The 16,412-nt window shown below is 41.6% G+C and overlaps 1 protein-coding gene across 2 annotated transcripts in view; it reads left to right on the top strand.

The window, feature by feature from the left end:
• The window catches only part of LOC128380436 (LHFPL tetraspan subfamily member 2a protein), a 34,959-nt gene that overhangs the window by 772 nt on the left and 17,775 nt on the right, over positions 1-16,412 (top strand). The window contains exon 1 of one of the 2 annotated variants that reach the window (XM_053340248.1): positions 10,129-10,474. The exons of the other annotated variant lie outside the window; for it this stretch is intronic. The gene's annotated coding sequence lies outside the window, so the exon portion shown is untranslated. Of the gene's footprint in view, positions 1-10,128; positions 10,475-16,412 lie in introns of those variants that run through there. 2 annotated transcript variants of the gene reach the window in all.

Genomic DNA, 16,412 nt, shown 5'->3' with positions numbered 1-16,412 from the left:
ATTTCTGGCAAAATTTCATCAACTTCCAAGGTCTAAAAAAGCTTAAAACTCATCGACACTACAAATCTAAAGAACTTTATTTTGAGACTACAATAAAGTTGCTCTTTACACTACTTATTATCTCTTATTTTATTCTCTCAGACTTAAGGTTTCTACCTTCAAACCCACAAAGGACAATCTATAGCTGCCTTCAAAGGCTGAGTAGTACTCTCATTGATTCATTTATTGACTGTTAAAGTATAAAATCAGCCAAGCATCCCTTTTAAAAAGACTAAAATGTCTATGTTTGGCTCATCATCAAGGCTTGCATATGTCTATATCTATGAAGAGTTAATGAAATAACACATTTTCCCTCCCAGATGTATTTATTTGATCATTTTATAGTCCTGTGGAGGTAAATCTAAACAGTAAATCACAAAGAACAAAGCAAAGATTGTAACATTACCAATTTTTTGTTGCAGAAATATCCTTTTTTCTGCTTTTACAAAACTATAAATCATCGTTCAATGCCGTCCATTTATCATGTTACCCAACAGCTGGACTGCTGCTGTTGCTGTTTCTGCTTCTGCATTGGAGTCAAAGCTCTCTCGAGAGGTAACTGAAGATAAAGCAGCATCTTCCACATGCTGTATTTTCATTGTATGTCATGCTGACTCTGACTATCTATCTGGTATATTTATCTGGATGAAGTAGGAAGTTGGGGGGGGGGGTTGTTTTTGAGGAGGGGGGGGGGGGAGTAAGGTTGGGAGAAGGGTGCATGTTTTTCCAATATGAAGCAAAACAATGGATTGAGTGATATTGAGCAGGGGACCACCTGTGAAGGTCATTTTAAAAAGTGGAAACCCCCTCCCCTAAGGATAATAAACAGAATAATCGTTTGTCACTTTGCACCAAAAATAGGGAGACTTCATGTCAGCTGCCTGTTTCCTGTTATCTCGTACTTGTTTTTGCCTCCGAATCGGATACATCAAAATGGGAATACGCGGCGGCCACAGATGGCGAATCTCTGAGTTACTTATTTACATCAGGAAGTTAGTTCAAAGTGTCATATTAGTTTTAGCTTCTATCGATATATTCTCAGCTGTATTCGAGGGATGTCCCTGCTGATTTTATTCCAGAAATATGAGACACGACTGTTTAAAAACTCTGCCATGTCAGCTCTAATACAGACAGATTTTTCCTATTGTGTCTGCGGGATACAGCGGCGGTGTCCATATCCACTGTGTTTTGGTATAATCTGACACGGGACCGATTTTTTTTTTTTTTTGTAAGACTCTTCTACACTCATCTCTTTGTGTGCGAGAGAAAGCGCTTTACACATCTCGCTTCACCCCCCACTTTCCGAAACTAGTCCAACAATACCAACACGCTTCTTCATTTCTCAGCTTCCCACCTCTTCTCTCTGTCCTCGACCTCCTCCCTTTTCTCTCAGCTTCCACCTCTCATTTGTCTCCATCGCTCGTCTCCTCACCTCCCACACATGCCGTCTTAACCGTGTTTTGCCAAGAGCCTGAGAGCAGAGGATGATATCAGTTGATACTTTACTATTATCCGAAACTTGAGAGAGTCCGGTGCCAACTCATGGCTACCCCCCCCTCCTCCTCCTCTTCCTCCCCCTCTCCCTCCCTCCCTCCCTCCCTCCCACTCCACTTGTTCCTCACAGTGCTTACTTTTGATTTTGAGCAGAGTATCAGGTTAAGCTTGGAGTGCCCACAACAGCTATGGCTCTGCCTCCAGGGGCGTTTTAGATAAAGCAGCCAGCGAAGGTCTCAGCTTGCAGGGGGGGGGGAGCCGGGGGGGGGGTTGTGTTGTTTTGTCCAATAGTGGGAAACTCGGTTGGGTGCAACAGGTTAGAGCCACGGGGAAGTTAGGATTAAACTGCACTCATCCCAAGCACAAAACACAGTGAGAACAATACTCTCTTAGCCCTCCAGAGATCTGCCCAAATACCATCCACCCCGAGCTCAGCGGAGTGACTGATTTCCTGAGTCGGGTCTGGAAAACAGAAGCGGTGGGATTTGAAGTGGAAGGACTTTACTTTTCTCCAATGCAACCCCCTGCGTTTATGGATCCCGAGGCTATTTTTCAGGGCTAAGGTGGGGCTGGAAATGGTTAAGCATAATGGAGACAGTGTTAGGCCTGAGGGCCCCCCCCAGCGCTAACAGTGGGGAAACAGAGAAGTGCTGGGGCTCCTCGGGCTCCCCAGTCCATCAGCAGTCAGAGGAAATAGGTGTGAAGAATGTGGCCGCTAATTTCTTAAAGTGATATTTCACTTTGTTGAATATTTTCGATGATTAAGTGCCTGAAAAATACATCTTCAGTGAGGAAGAAGGAAAACCAAATGTTCCAAAGAGTAACATAACCTTTAACTTATAACTGATTTTGATAGATTTCACCATAGTATGGAAATCAGCTTGCACAGACTTTGCATAAGAAGGACAATTTCTCATTTTATCACCTTTATATTTTTGCTAAGAATAAATTTTCATTGCGTGATAATGCAGCTTTAAGCAGGTAACTCTGTGGAAACTCTCCTGTTGATGCATTCGAGGACAGTTTGACAACAGAGCTTTGTTAAATTTCCAAACATCAACATTTTAATGCAACAAATTCACATTCTACTTCTCACATGTTGAATATGTTCTCATAGTTTTGTCTTCCAGGTTGGATTTTCTAGCAGCAAACATAGCTTGAGGATGAAATACTTCACTGGCAGCCAACAACTATAGTTCTCACATGTTCTGGCACCCTTGAATGCAACACCACAGAACATATTTTCACCATATTACAACACATTTTAAGGCATGAATATATCATAAACACAATCTGTTAAAAATTAAAAACATTGCTTGATTTATGGCAAATTTATATCATATAACATTCAATTACTCTGAATCCTTTGTCATTGACCTTTGGCTGGACTTTACAACAAGTTTCCAAGTTGCAAGATTGCCCTGCCAGAGTCTACAGCATCACATGTTTGCAGTCATGTGATTTCAATTACGCCCCGGGTTTAATTTGACAGCAGTCTTAAGTAGTAGCATTTGGTAGGAAAAACAGATGCATTTGAGCTTAGGTGTCCCACATTTGGCACTGTCCCACATTACACTCATTCACCCTAAATACCCGAGGAATGTCTGTCTGTAAAGTCACGCAGCGACCAGTTTCTCTGCTTTGGTTTCTACACAACAAACAGTAGTAGTGATTGTTGCGCCCTGTTGTTATCGCTCTGTGAGAGCCCTGTGGCACAATACTGGATGTTATCTCCGTTTTGTTGCCGTTCCTCAGCCTCTTTAATCCTCAGCTCAAACAGCACGAGCTGATATTTAACTGCTCAGAGATGCCATGCAGATGGAGGCAAGCCAGGGACAAAAAAAAAAGGAAAAAAAAAAAGAAAAAGTTCATTTGTGGAGAACAGCACAGAGAAATCTTTTCACAAGATGGCTATCCAGTGAAACCCTCCCTGTTCGTGGCGGTCTGGCTGGCCACCCACTTTGAAGCCAGACTGTGATGTGTCAGATGGTCTTTGTTTTCCATCACCCTCTTAACCTTCATGGCGTGGGCTCACCATGCAAGGGGGTGTTATGGTCAATATGAGAAGATGAGGGATTGTTGACCTCCGCCTTTTCTAACCAGACGCACAGCTGAAAAATTATCCCTGTCCCTCCTCCTGGTCCAACTCACCACCCAAACCAGACTGACACACAGGCAGTTAGAGCATATAAACAGATGTTTCCAAGGCAAAACAGTTGACCACTAACACGGAGATCAAATAGAGGTGTGCATGTTTTGTGTGCCCGGGTTCACATGTGTTCATGTGTACACTGCTATGCTATGTTTTTATTATGTTCTATGTATGTATTTGTAGTAAAAAAGACTCCTGGGATAGTTTAAATTATTTTCTTTTCCCCCCACTAAGTGCTCATTTCTCCACAATTCCTCCAACTTCTCTGTCAGTCGGAGGTGTTGCACGTCTGCGGCCGACATGTTAGCTCCACACCTCTCGCAGGTGTACTCCCTGCTGACTGTGAGCTGTGAGATCTGTTCAACAGGCAGGTTTCTACATCGTTGCCATTATTTCTTTTCCCCCTCCTTTTCTCTTTCCCACGCTCCCGTCCTGCTTCCCTTGGAGCTCAGCGTTAGGATTTCCTCACCTTCAACACATCCGTGTGTTTATGCTCCAGCGGCACTCCAGAGAAAGTTCATAAATTAGCAAAAATGTTGCAGAGATAACACACCCACACTAAGATATGGTGAAGTGCAACCACAGCTGACAGAGGCATAATGGATAAAAATGATGTGGCGTGACCTTACTGGGGAAATTTATCTGTCTCTTGACCTCAGCTGTCGTATTAAATAAATGGATCAATGTCAAATACATGATTAAGATGTCAAAGTTGTCAGTGGAGATATTTTGTAGAAGAAAAGATGCTTTGTAACTTAGCAGAAAATTGTTTTAACACCTCCAACGTCTCTGTTAAAATCATGAAAATTACCATACCTCGATAAATTTTTTGCTCTCAACAAGATGTGTCCGTGGCGCGGAGTCAGAAACTATCTCGTATTGAAAGATAGCATCAAAAATTGCACCTCTTCTTGTGCAGCTGCTTAAGACCTTCTTTCACTAAATCAAATATTCCTTTTTAAAGTAAGGTATAGAAGCGTGTGTGGCTCAGGTTTTTTTGCATTGACATAAATATCGACAACACCCAGCCCAACCCAACCCAGTGTACGAGTTAAGAAAATATATGGTGCTCTGTAGATGCGGGTCTTTCCCCCTGTGTGTGTGTGTGTGTGTGCATGTTAAACATCTGCCTCCATGTGCCTGTTGATGGGCCTTTTTTGTAGTTGTGGCCTTGACGTGGCCAGATGGTCGTAGCTGCTCCCTCTGTGGCATTCAAACTCAGCTGTGACTTCTCTGATTGCACAGAGAAGCGAATGTATAGCAGCGCCACAAGAAGACCCATCTGTCCTCCATATCGGCTTTTAAACTACACATGAATTTTTGGGGGGGTGGTAGAAAAGATGAAATGTCTTACATCTCTAAAAGATAAAATGAGAAGGGTATAACGTCTATATCCATATGCTACCATCAGATATCAGATATTGTACTAGTCTAGACATTTGTTTTGCACTTTAGTGTGTTTTCCTAGTAATCTGCATCTGATTTCACCACACAGCCAGCTGTCATTATTATTTTCCTCAACTGGAAACTCCATAAGCTCCCTTCAGAGGCAAATATTCCATCTGTCCGTCCATCTCTTTCCATATGTCTCTCCTCGGCTGCTATCTCTTTCCACGGGGGCTTTTTAACAAAACTGAACCCTACATAGCCTCTTCAGGGTGGCTGGAGTCTGAGTGACGTAACACGTGCAAGTGCAGCTCCGATTGAAAACACGTGGAGATAAAAAACCTCATTGAGATATCCGAGGCATGTCCGGGAATCATGTGTCGACACGAGCCAAAATAAAACATTTGGTTTTTGTAGTATGAAATCAGTTCCTTCCTGACTCAGTCTTGACTGATTCATCAAACTGAGGCTTTGGAGCACCTGAATATTTAGGTCACAGGTGTATAGACACAAAACCTGTGTTGTAGTCATGTTCACATCTTTGTTTGACTTCATCAAGATAAGTGTACAGTACACACTCATGAGATAGCTTTCTTCTTTACTTACAGATACTGTCTGTTTGCACTTTTCCTCACTTTAACATAAAAATATCTTACCTAGTAATACCTAGTTTCAAAGCTGAAGTATTGCTCTTTAACATTAAAACATTAAGCATTCATTTTATTATATTTTGTGGCCACTTGGAGACACAACATTAATATAATTCACCTTGTAAAGTTGTTGGCGAACTTCAGCAGCAACGGAGCAACATTCACAATCATTTTGAGCTGTATTACTGGCCACCTGGTGAATTTAGTCCAATATACTTCCTTTTATCTCTGTTTTCGAGCAGCTGAATACTCCACTGTGTTCACGTGCTAACTTTTTCAGTGTGTATATTGGAGCTTTTTTTGCTGAAAACAGCTGTCTGCTGTGGCTGGAAATGATCAGAGAGTCAGAGTGAACCAAAAAAGTAAAGTTGCTGGCTGTAAAACTTAAAACAATGAGCTTTTTGTCAGTCCTACACATCCAGCGAAGCTCTGAATATAGCACAATGCCGCGTAGGCCCATGTGTTGTATTTACTGCCACAGAAATAAATCTCTTGTTCATGCATGAGAGCGTCTTTCTCTCTTTGGAGGCTTAATGTTACAGCTATGAGCCAGGCTAAATCAGCTTAGAAGCAGAGGTCTTGTAACCGCAGGTCGGAACCGCAGTTCTTGTAAAGAAACAGTGCAAACGCCCTTAAAGGTGCAGCGTGTCGGATTTAGTGACATCTAGTGGCGAGGCTGCAGATTGCAACTAACTGAATATCTCTCCCCCCTTTCAAAGCATGTAGGACAACCTACAGTGGCCACGAAACTCGCAAAAACATGCAAAAGTCTCTCTCCAGAGCCAGTAGTTGGTTTGTCTGCTCTGGGCTACTGTAGAAACATAATGGTGCAACATGGTGGGCTCCGTTGAAGTGGAGCCCCTCTCTATGTATGTATATATAAAGGACTCATTATAAGGTAATGAAAACACAATGATTGTCATTTTAAGGTGATTATACACTAATTAGAACATACTTATTAATATTATATCCCTTTTATGCCATGCCCGTTCTGCTAGATGCTGCTAAATTCTACACACTGCACCTTTTAAAATCGATAAATAATTCATCAAACATGTCTGTGGCTCCTGCTTAAAATTACCCGCTCAGTATGAAATCTGAAAACAAAGATTATGATCTTACAAAGTAGTGTAGTTTAACTTGGAAATGCTTGTGGGTCCGTAGCAATTGTCAGGCAAACAAAACTACAACAAAGTAATCGGCCAGGCCTTCACTAATCTGCTTTTATACTGAGCATATACATGTTTTTTCTTTTCGTTCTTGTACACATAAGAAAGTTTTAGTATTTCAAAAATCAACAGTTTCTGCTTGTTTCATCCTTTTTAGATGGTGCATTTAGCCTGTTTTAACTTCTACTAGCCCATAATTGCTATTTGACATAATGATTTGTAAAGTTTTATTCTATCTGACACAAGTAATAAATACAAGTTTACTACTTTTAAAACATTTTTTGGGTGAGGTTACTTTTGCTAAACAGTATGTTATAATTGAATCAAGGATTTTGAAACCAAAGAAAGAAAATGTCAAGATTTTCATGTTCAGGCCACTCCATAAAATACCGTCATCCACATCTTGGCTGTATTGGAGCTGTTATCAAGCTGTTTTCACTCGGCTGTGCTTCAGACTCATTTTTTTCCCTCAGATCTACATGATACTATTGACCAGACTCTGACAAGGAAAGATGAATGGCCAGCAGTCCACAGCCAGACTCAGTGCTTAGTTGAGTCTGTATGAATGATGCCTGGCATGTGTCTGGTGCGTACATGTGTGCGGATGTGCTGCTACGATCAGGACTGTTGAGGATCTCTCCGTGCTGTCTCTTCTGATCCGCTGGTCTTTGATGTGAGGGTCTGCGCTGTGTCGGTGCTCCTCAGGCTGCCAAGAGAAATCTCCCGGAGCATCTTCAGCTCTGGCTTCAGCAGCACCGCCGGCTTCCTATTAGCCTGTAAGACGATCTGTAGTCAGTCTCTGTCTGATCTGTATCGGCATCCCCAAATCACAAACATGATATGTGAGAACTAGATCCGCTCTCAGTCAGGGTTGGCTCCTGATAGCCATGAGAATATAAACAGAAAGGGTCTTTTATAGAGGTACTTTAAAAAAAAAAAACTGATCATCCTCCAGACAGTGATTAGCAAGAGTTTGGAGAGTGGGATCTTTTCATCACCTTTCCAAAACCAAAAACACAAGACAAGAAATGTAAAGAATGAATCCGACTATTTATCTGCTCTTAATCGTTAGCATACGGCTAACAAGGTTGGTATCTATAATAGTAGCCAAACATTACTGCAAAGGCCAAGGACCCTATTATTTAGTATAAATAAGTATAATATCAACTATGTATTATCCTGTTATGGAAGCTGGGCCTGGATGCTATTAGGGTTAGAGATATATTTGCTTTTAAGTACGTGTTTGTGTGCACATGATTGCTGCCTCATGTATCCTGTGTCTATTTGGAGCATTGGTTGTGCACATCCTCAGAAATTAATGCTACAATGTCTACTAGATGCAATGCGCACATGAACAGTAGGGGCAGTATGTAACAGGGTCAGGGGTCAGTAGGTACCATAGACTGTATAAAAGAAACGTGACGTCACCCATTGGTTTGTGGACTGCTGCTCGGAAGCCAATAGTTTCAAATCTAAGCAGCGCCATCTTGAAAATTTCAGGTGCATGCTGGGAAAAATAAAAACACGGATTCTACTTATATGGGCATGAGGCGGGGCCATGGGCGGAGCGGGGAGGTTGTGATTGGTTGCGAGGGCTGGATCTCGAGGACATTGGTCAATCAACCTGTCAATCAGGACGTAGCCACGCCCTAATGCATACCCTGCTTTATCATCACATATAAAATCAGGGAGGCCAAAATGTCACAAATGAACTTCATACTGCATTGAAGAAGGCTTTAAACTAGCGATTGAGACCATAAACACATTTTGAAAACGTTTACTGAGGTTAGAAATCAAGTGAGAAGTTGGTGAATTCTCCATTGACTTGTATAGAGACGGTCGCCCCCTGGTGGCTGTTTGATAGAATGCAGTTCTAAGTTACTTCCGCGTTGGCTTCATTTCAGAGGACAGGAACTCCCCCCCTGAGTGGGACACAAATGCAATAATGCAGTTGGTTGTCTACGTGAATGAATGGTTAAAAAGCATCTCCATCTTTACAGTTTACTATAATGCTAGCAGCTCTGTCCTGTTCACTGGATTTAGGGATGTTTACAACCTACTTTACAGAAATAGCTTTACGTTAGCTAAACACAAAAAACAGTTCTCATCACAAGTTTTCTCATGTGTCTTCTGGATCAGCTAGTGAGGATGTTATTAGCTTAGCCACATCGCTGGATTTTGAAAAGCGCTCTATAAATAAACATTATTATTCTTATTTCATTATCATTAGTAAGACCTGGTTTACAAGGTTCTCACTTTAAATCAGGTTAAATGGAAACATTAAATAGTAGACCGTGTGTCCTCAACCATGGAATGAACGTTAACTTAATTAGTGGGCTAACAAGACCTGATAAAATCCACCAGCAACATATCAGCTGACAAAATCATTCGTTTTCCAGCTAGAAACGAGACGTCTGTTTTTGTACACATCAGTCTAAAAATCAATGACCCACAGCTTAGTTTTGAAGTTGTAAACCTGACATCTTTGCCTCTGTTATATGTTATAATGGAAAGCTTAACAGGCGTAGAAACATGAACAAAGGGTAGTAGGGCTCAGCAAATGGTCAATAGTTGTTTTGCTAGACATTTTTCGGGAGACAGCGTGGCTTTAAAATGGCCCATTAACCTCTTCCCATCCAATTCACAACAGCAGGGTGAAGATGAGTCACCAGGGTTTATTGGAAACAGGTCAAAGGAGAAAGGAGAGGTTTTTATTAGGTTTGGGGACACAAACAGCTGCATTGAATAGGAACTATGACCTAACTTCCATTCAGACTGATAAGAAAGGCCTCTTCCTCGGGCTTTCCACGCTGCGTTCATGCGTCTGGCCTATCGGCTTCTCTTCCTGTGTGAGTCGGCCCCCTTTTTTTCCATCTTCATATGGAACTCATTTGTCTCTCTGCTGTGTGAGTGAACACAAAAGTTTTACAAACACTGACGCTGACTGCAGTGTTGGCTCGAATGCATGTATGCATGCAGTGCTGCTGTAAGCAATACCGGGACACTTTGCTCCCATCAGCCAGAAAGGCATTACTCAGACAGTGAACCATCTGCTGCATCAGTCAGTTAACTACAGCTTTCTAATCTGGCAGTTATATGTTTGTTGATGTATTGGCGATCAGCAACTGCAACCACACGAGTTTTCTGTGTGAAATTTCTTTTGCAGAGTGGAAATGCAATTCTCATTTAGGCTGATAATAAGATGTTGGCCTTGGCTGATTGAAAGGGTGCAGAGAGCAATGAAAACAGAGTGAGGAGGTGAGAGAAACTGAGACAGAGCGAAAGAGAGAGAGAGAGAGAGAGAGAAGGGGAGAGACCCTCTGCAGCTCCAGCTCTTGTTATTTTAACCCAGATTCAGCACTGAAATATGGCCACCATGTGGACCCTCTCAAGAAGTGTGGCTCCAGTGTCGACCCAGCCAATCAGAGAAGACGTAGCAGCCCAGGGGGAGGGACATGGGGAAGGGTTTTCAGGAGCCGGAGTCTGAGAGAGGCATTAAAAGTGTGTGAGCAGAGGAGGAGAGTCAGGGCAACTGAAGCCACATCTCCAGGACAGCTGGACTATCCACAAACCAATGGAGACAGGTTGGACCATCTCTTTTTCTTAAATTACTCTGCACTTGTTTTCCATTCAACCCACTGGGGTGACTCATTGGGTGAACACTTGGGTCATTTTTTCTTGTAGGACCTGGCAGCTGGGTTTCTCCTTTTTGCTTTAGCAGAATAGATGGTTGATGTAATGGGATATAAATATTATGTTTTGATGTCTGAATCACAAGATCTATGTAGCAGGATGCTGAGCAGATGGACACATGTGTTAGGAAAGACTGGCTCCTCTGTCTGTGGAAAAGCTGACCATGAAGTCCATTGTTATTGACTGCTATTGTTACCATTAGAGTTTTCCTCAAATAATGTCAAGGCCAAGGCTTAGTCTGTCTCCTAACGCCTACACAGGAGATAAAAAACAATACACAGATGGCTTCCCAGAATGAGAAAATATACTAGTTTGTGATTTTTGTTGTTGGTTATTAATTTACATGGTTGTTATCACTGACTTGGTAGATTTCTCTCCATGTGGTTCATTTTAAATTGAGCTCATATTTGACAAGAAAGTTTGACTGGGGTCCTGCGTGACCAATCGTCTCCTGCATTCCCTTTCAGGAGCTGCAGGGGCTTCAGATCCACACAGATTATAAGCCCCCTCCCCTCCTTCCTCTTTGTTTTAAAATTGCTTTGGCAGTTGGGTCACACAAGGCAAAAGGGGTGTGTGCTGCTGGAAATGCCGGGAATCCAAAAAAAGAAAGTGCAGATTTCTCCTCGTTGCCCTGACTGATCACTTTGAGAGCAGGTTGTATGTAAGTTTACTGGATGTGTATTTTTCTGTTGTTCTCTAAACTCTTCCCTTCAAGCCTTCATCCCGCTCCCAAACAAACACTCTCCATGGTGACGCGCCGCTCCAGTCATGGCATGTCTATAGATATGTAGATTGTTTCCTGTCAGTAGCAGCGTGGAGAGGCGTTTCCTGCTGTTTGGTGGCTGTGATAAGAGGAGAGAGGCTGAGTGGACTCTTTGAACAGCAGTTGTGGACTTTGGCTTTTTGATTTTCATTTTAGAGTGTTGAAGCATATGAATGTGTGTAATAAATGTATTTAATGATTTTTAATAGTATTTCTCTGACCTATTAGTCATTTTTAACAGATCACTATGATTTAAGGCTGAAACTATCAAACATTATCAATTCATCAGTCATTCATTTGGTCTAAAAATGTATCAGAAAATGCTGAAAAATACCTTTTACAACTTCCTAGAGGAGTTTTGTTTGACCACAAGCCAAATACCTAAAGAAAAGCAGCAACTTGGGAAGCTGGAACTGGGGATTATTTGTCTCTTTAGCTTGAAAAATGACTGAAACAATCACTCGATAATCATAATAGTTGCAGTCTAGATTAAAGGTGCCCTGTGGACTTTCCTGTAAATAAACAGCAGTTGTGTTTACATTCAGTGTTACCAAAGCCATTGTGTGTATTTTTCAGGTCTAACAAACATTATGAAAGCATTTCCTTCCTCTTTTAAACATTTGCAATACCGATTTTTTTTTAATTTACCCCCCCCCCCCCCCCCCCCCCCCCACCAAACCTCCCAAGTCAAAAAATATTATATTCTTCTATCACCTGACTGTGATGTTGGAGCTTCACATTGTAGAGTTTGGCAGTAGAAAAGCTGTTTTCACATTAATCTGCTGAAAAGGGGGAAAGTTTCTCTGTGCTCGTTAAAAATCTTGAGTCTAAGTCGTGAACTTACGAGCAAGATTTATGACATCACTACTAGTTTGGACGCCAATCGTGATCCAATATTAAGCTTGCACAAGTGTGATGTGGAAACTTGAAGCATCCAGTGCACAAACACTGAGAATGGGACTATAACAGTGGAGTAGGAGACATCTTGTGGCTGGTTTAAACAGTATTTACATAGATTTTAGTATTTGTATTGAAGAGGAAGGTGAAGATGTTTTTAGATGTAGAATTGTAAGAATATTTAACTAGCCAATCCAACTTTTTTGTGGGGAAACCTTTGTCAGACCAATTGTTATTTAAAGCAGAGTGTTTTTATATATGAAAACATGTCAGAAAGGGATCTTGAAGTATTTGAAATCCGTCATTCTTTCTTTAAATCCATGTTTAAAAGCTTGCAATTTGAGCTATTAATCAATTAGTCGACTGATTGTCTGAGTCCAGCTTCATAAATGTGAATATTTCCTGGTTTCTTTAGGTCTCTATGATATAAACTGAATATCTTTGAGTTGCTGATTGTTGGTCAGGACAAAAAAAAGACATCTTAGGTTGTATCTTGAGCTTTATGAAACAGTTTTTCACCATCTCCTCGCATTTTATAGACCAAACAATGAATCGACTCATTGAGAAAATGTTTGACAGATTAATCGATACAGAAAATAATCGTTAGTAGGAGCCCTACTTTGAGTCTTCTTCCCATTGTTAGGTTTCTTGGTGCATTACAACCACCTGCAGATCATTGGACCAACCAAAACAGGAACCCTCTTCTAATGGAAAACCCCTCCACAGCGGAGGTCAGAAACTCCACGGGGTTCCTTTATCAATTAGTTATTCGGGCCAACGCTGATTATTAGTGTCAGTTTGACCGTTTCCAAATTAGTAAAGGATGTGGGAACTGTGGAGACATTTCCTTCTTTTCAAGCTGAGGAACTACTGGCTCACACTTTCGGGGGGGCGGGCGGGGGGCATGTGTCAGATGGCAGGGAGTCTTGTAAGTGTGTGTGTGCACATGGGGGATTAGTGTTTGGGCGTCAGTGGGGTGGTGGGTGCAGTCTGAAGGCCGTAAACTCCTCTGTGTATGTAAACCGAGCCTCAAATAATCCTCCTTCTCCCCCGTTGGTTGCTCAGGGAGTATAAAGGACATCATAAATCCACCTCAGGCCTCACATATGTAGACTACCATGCTTCACTCTATCTTGGGAAAACCTCCTGTCGGAGATAACTGCTCAAATCTTGACTTGTCTGGGAAGAGTGAGCAGACGTCTGGGCATATGTTGTGGCAAACACGAGGTACATTAATAGAAGCAGACTTGTCCAGACTTGTTTAAGAACCACTAACCCACATTCAAGGCAGCTTCAGACAAATTGAGTACCGCAGGTGGGTACTGTTTAACCAACATGCACGTGATGCAAACACACTGCTGGCGACCGAGGTTAAAGGTTAAGTGTCCAGGTCTTCAAAGAGGTTCACTTCTTGCCCAGCTGGTTCAAATTGTTGCAGCTCCAAAGTGTTTTTCAATAATATTCCTGTCAGTGAGGAATTAGTCTTCGCAACTGGCCAGCAAATGTTTGACCCTAAAGCTTCCAACTGCCCATGTTTCATGCCCTTAAAAAAACCCGTTTTGTTTTAAATCCTAATGCCAAACATCAGTCCCGTCAAAAGACCCGCTGGGATTCGGCTCCTCTAACGTCTTTCTGTGGGAGGGGTTGCAAGAGTTTTTCAAAAAAAAAGTTCAGTTAGTTAATGTCTGCGTGCATCTGTTCCCGCATCTGTTCCTGGTGAGGCAATGCGAACGTTTGTGATTCATGAAATTAATTTTGGTTCAAATCCACAGAGGCGGCTGTCTTTGCTTGTTCTTATGATCTCATTAGTCCAAACACAGAGTTACGTTAGCTCATACACAAAGACAAACACATACCGCCCTTCAAGAGACCGCAGATCTGGGTCATTTTCTCCGTTGGAAAAGAAGAAGAGCGGGGGAAGGAAGGGGGAAAAAAAAGAAAGAACTGTTGATATCTCAACAGGATGACAAAGATCAAAGTTTGTGTAATGCTCTTACTCACACACTCACATTTTGCTGGGATGTGACCACAAAGGGACGTCAGAGCCTCCCACCCCTGACTGTGAGGTCACACTGGGGCCCCGAGTGATGGAAACCTCAGGCGGCACACGTGTCAACAGCGGCCCCCCGACTCCCTCTGCTGCCCTGCCAGACACCGGTTGGGGAACAGACTCCCAAGAGACCGCATGGAAACCGGGACAGAGAAAGAAAAGAAACAACTGTCAGTTTTGGCCCAGAGTTGTATTTATAACATGAGCACAAAGGCCTGCAAAACCATCTTTCAATGTTCTCTGGCATTCATGGCTCTGGTTTTTAATGTATGTCTTGCACAAACTTTATAAATTTTACAGACAATTTGTGTTTGACTGTTTAATCTCAAGAGGCCTTTCAGGGTTCCTAAAAGCCTTGGATATGAACCTCATTCTCTTACTGTGTTGTCTTTGGTTTTTGCCATCAGAAAAACATATCTTTTTGTAATGTAATTGTGCTTCTCTAGTTACTTAATGCTTAAGAACTTCATAGAAAGAGTGAAAATAAAGCCTGATAATCAAATGTTTGATGTATTAGTGAAATAGAGCAGTTTATAGTAAGGTGAGAGACACTTTCATCAAGGAGAAGGTCATTTATATCCAATTGCAGTTCGATTTGCCTGGAAACTGACTGCATATTGAGGTAGCATTAGAGAAGATAGATAACTGGACTCAGTTTAAATGAATAGTTTGACATTTTGGGAATTAAGCTTGATGAGAAGAGGAAGCTGAAGCCAGACGGTAGTTAACCTAGCCTAGCATAAAGAGGAGAGCAGCTATTCTAGCAAACACGTAGCTTACAAAATACCCCACAAATGTTTGGTTTTACATGGATTTAAGAAACAAGATACAGCATGTTGATTTGTGAACTTTAGAAGTGTCTTTTTGCATATTTTTTAACTTTCTAGATAGTCAAACTAACTCTTTTCCAGTGTATAGTCTTTATGCTATTAGCTAATGGCTTCCTAGCGCTAGCAAGAGTAGCATCGAACTTCTCTCCTAACTCTTGGCACGAAGCACATAAGCAGATTTCCCAAAATGTCAACACATGAACATTAGATCTTAATAAAATAAACAATATCAAAGAGCTTCAACACATGAGGTTGTACTGCAAATAACGGCTGCTGTTGAGTGTATTAAGTGAAAAGTGTCAGGTTATAACAGTCGCTATCTACCTACGCTACCTGCATGAATATAAATGATTAGCCGTTTCTAGTCCGTTGGTGGTCAGTGATGGTAAAACATGATATGAACTAATTCAATGCTCCTTTTTACTGGAGGCATGATCCTGTGTGATATTAATCTTTACTCGCATTAAAGCAAGTCAATCATTAATGGACTTTGCTCCAACGCTGTCATCAAGAAACAGGAAGTAATGCACAGTAAAGTTGATGTTCATTTTTTTTTTTTTATAGTACTAATAATATCTGATAAACCTTATACATGCACAGAGTTAATGATTTGTATAGATGCACCAGTCAAAGGTTTGGACACACTTTCTCATTGAAGTGAATGGGAAGGAGTGTCCACTTCTAGGTGAAACAATGTGTTAATCTTCTCCCTGACATTTCTTGCTGAGTAAGGTTTCATTTCTTTAAGTTGTTCTTTTCCTAATCAGACTTTTCGTCCATGTAAAGTAATGCTTCTGCTAAATTTGACAGCGTTTTTGCTGTTTAGTCTAGGTAAACCTCATCTAAGACTCTAATTATCATTGTCTGTGCTCCAGAGGATTGTGCACAACAAAGACTTTTTTTTTTTTTGGCACCTGGTGTTAAGACCAGTAAGTGTAAACTCTTTTATGAGCTTTTGCAGGATGGCAGTCAGCAATAAGCAGGAGCAAAGTACGCATTAATTTAGAAATGTCATAAGCTATTATTGTAATCCAGGCGTGTGCTGTGACAGATTTGGGTTTATTGTGTGTTTATGTGTCAGCTGTGTCGTGATCGGTGAAAGATGTATTTTTTTTATGGACTAAGACCATCTGCCGCTTCCTTACTGTAGTGTCAGTGACTCTGCAGGTCAGGAGGGGTGATGTTGTTGAGGTTATCAGCGGTCATGTGACAGCCGGACAGCCGTTATGTTATCAAGCATTGGTTGACCTCAGGTCAGCTGTGTGGGCTGCATGATGAGAGGCCTCAGG

This window comes from Scomber japonicus, chromosome 19, assembly GCF_027409825.1.
Source record: "Scomber japonicus isolate fScoJap1 chromosome 19, fScoJap1.pri, whole genome shotgun sequence".
NCBI lineage: Eukaryota > Metazoa > Chordata > Actinopteri > Scombriformes > Scombridae > Scomber > Scomber japonicus.
Note: the sequence above shows the minus strand (reverse complement) of the source record. Positions and strands in the feature narration are given on the sequence as shown.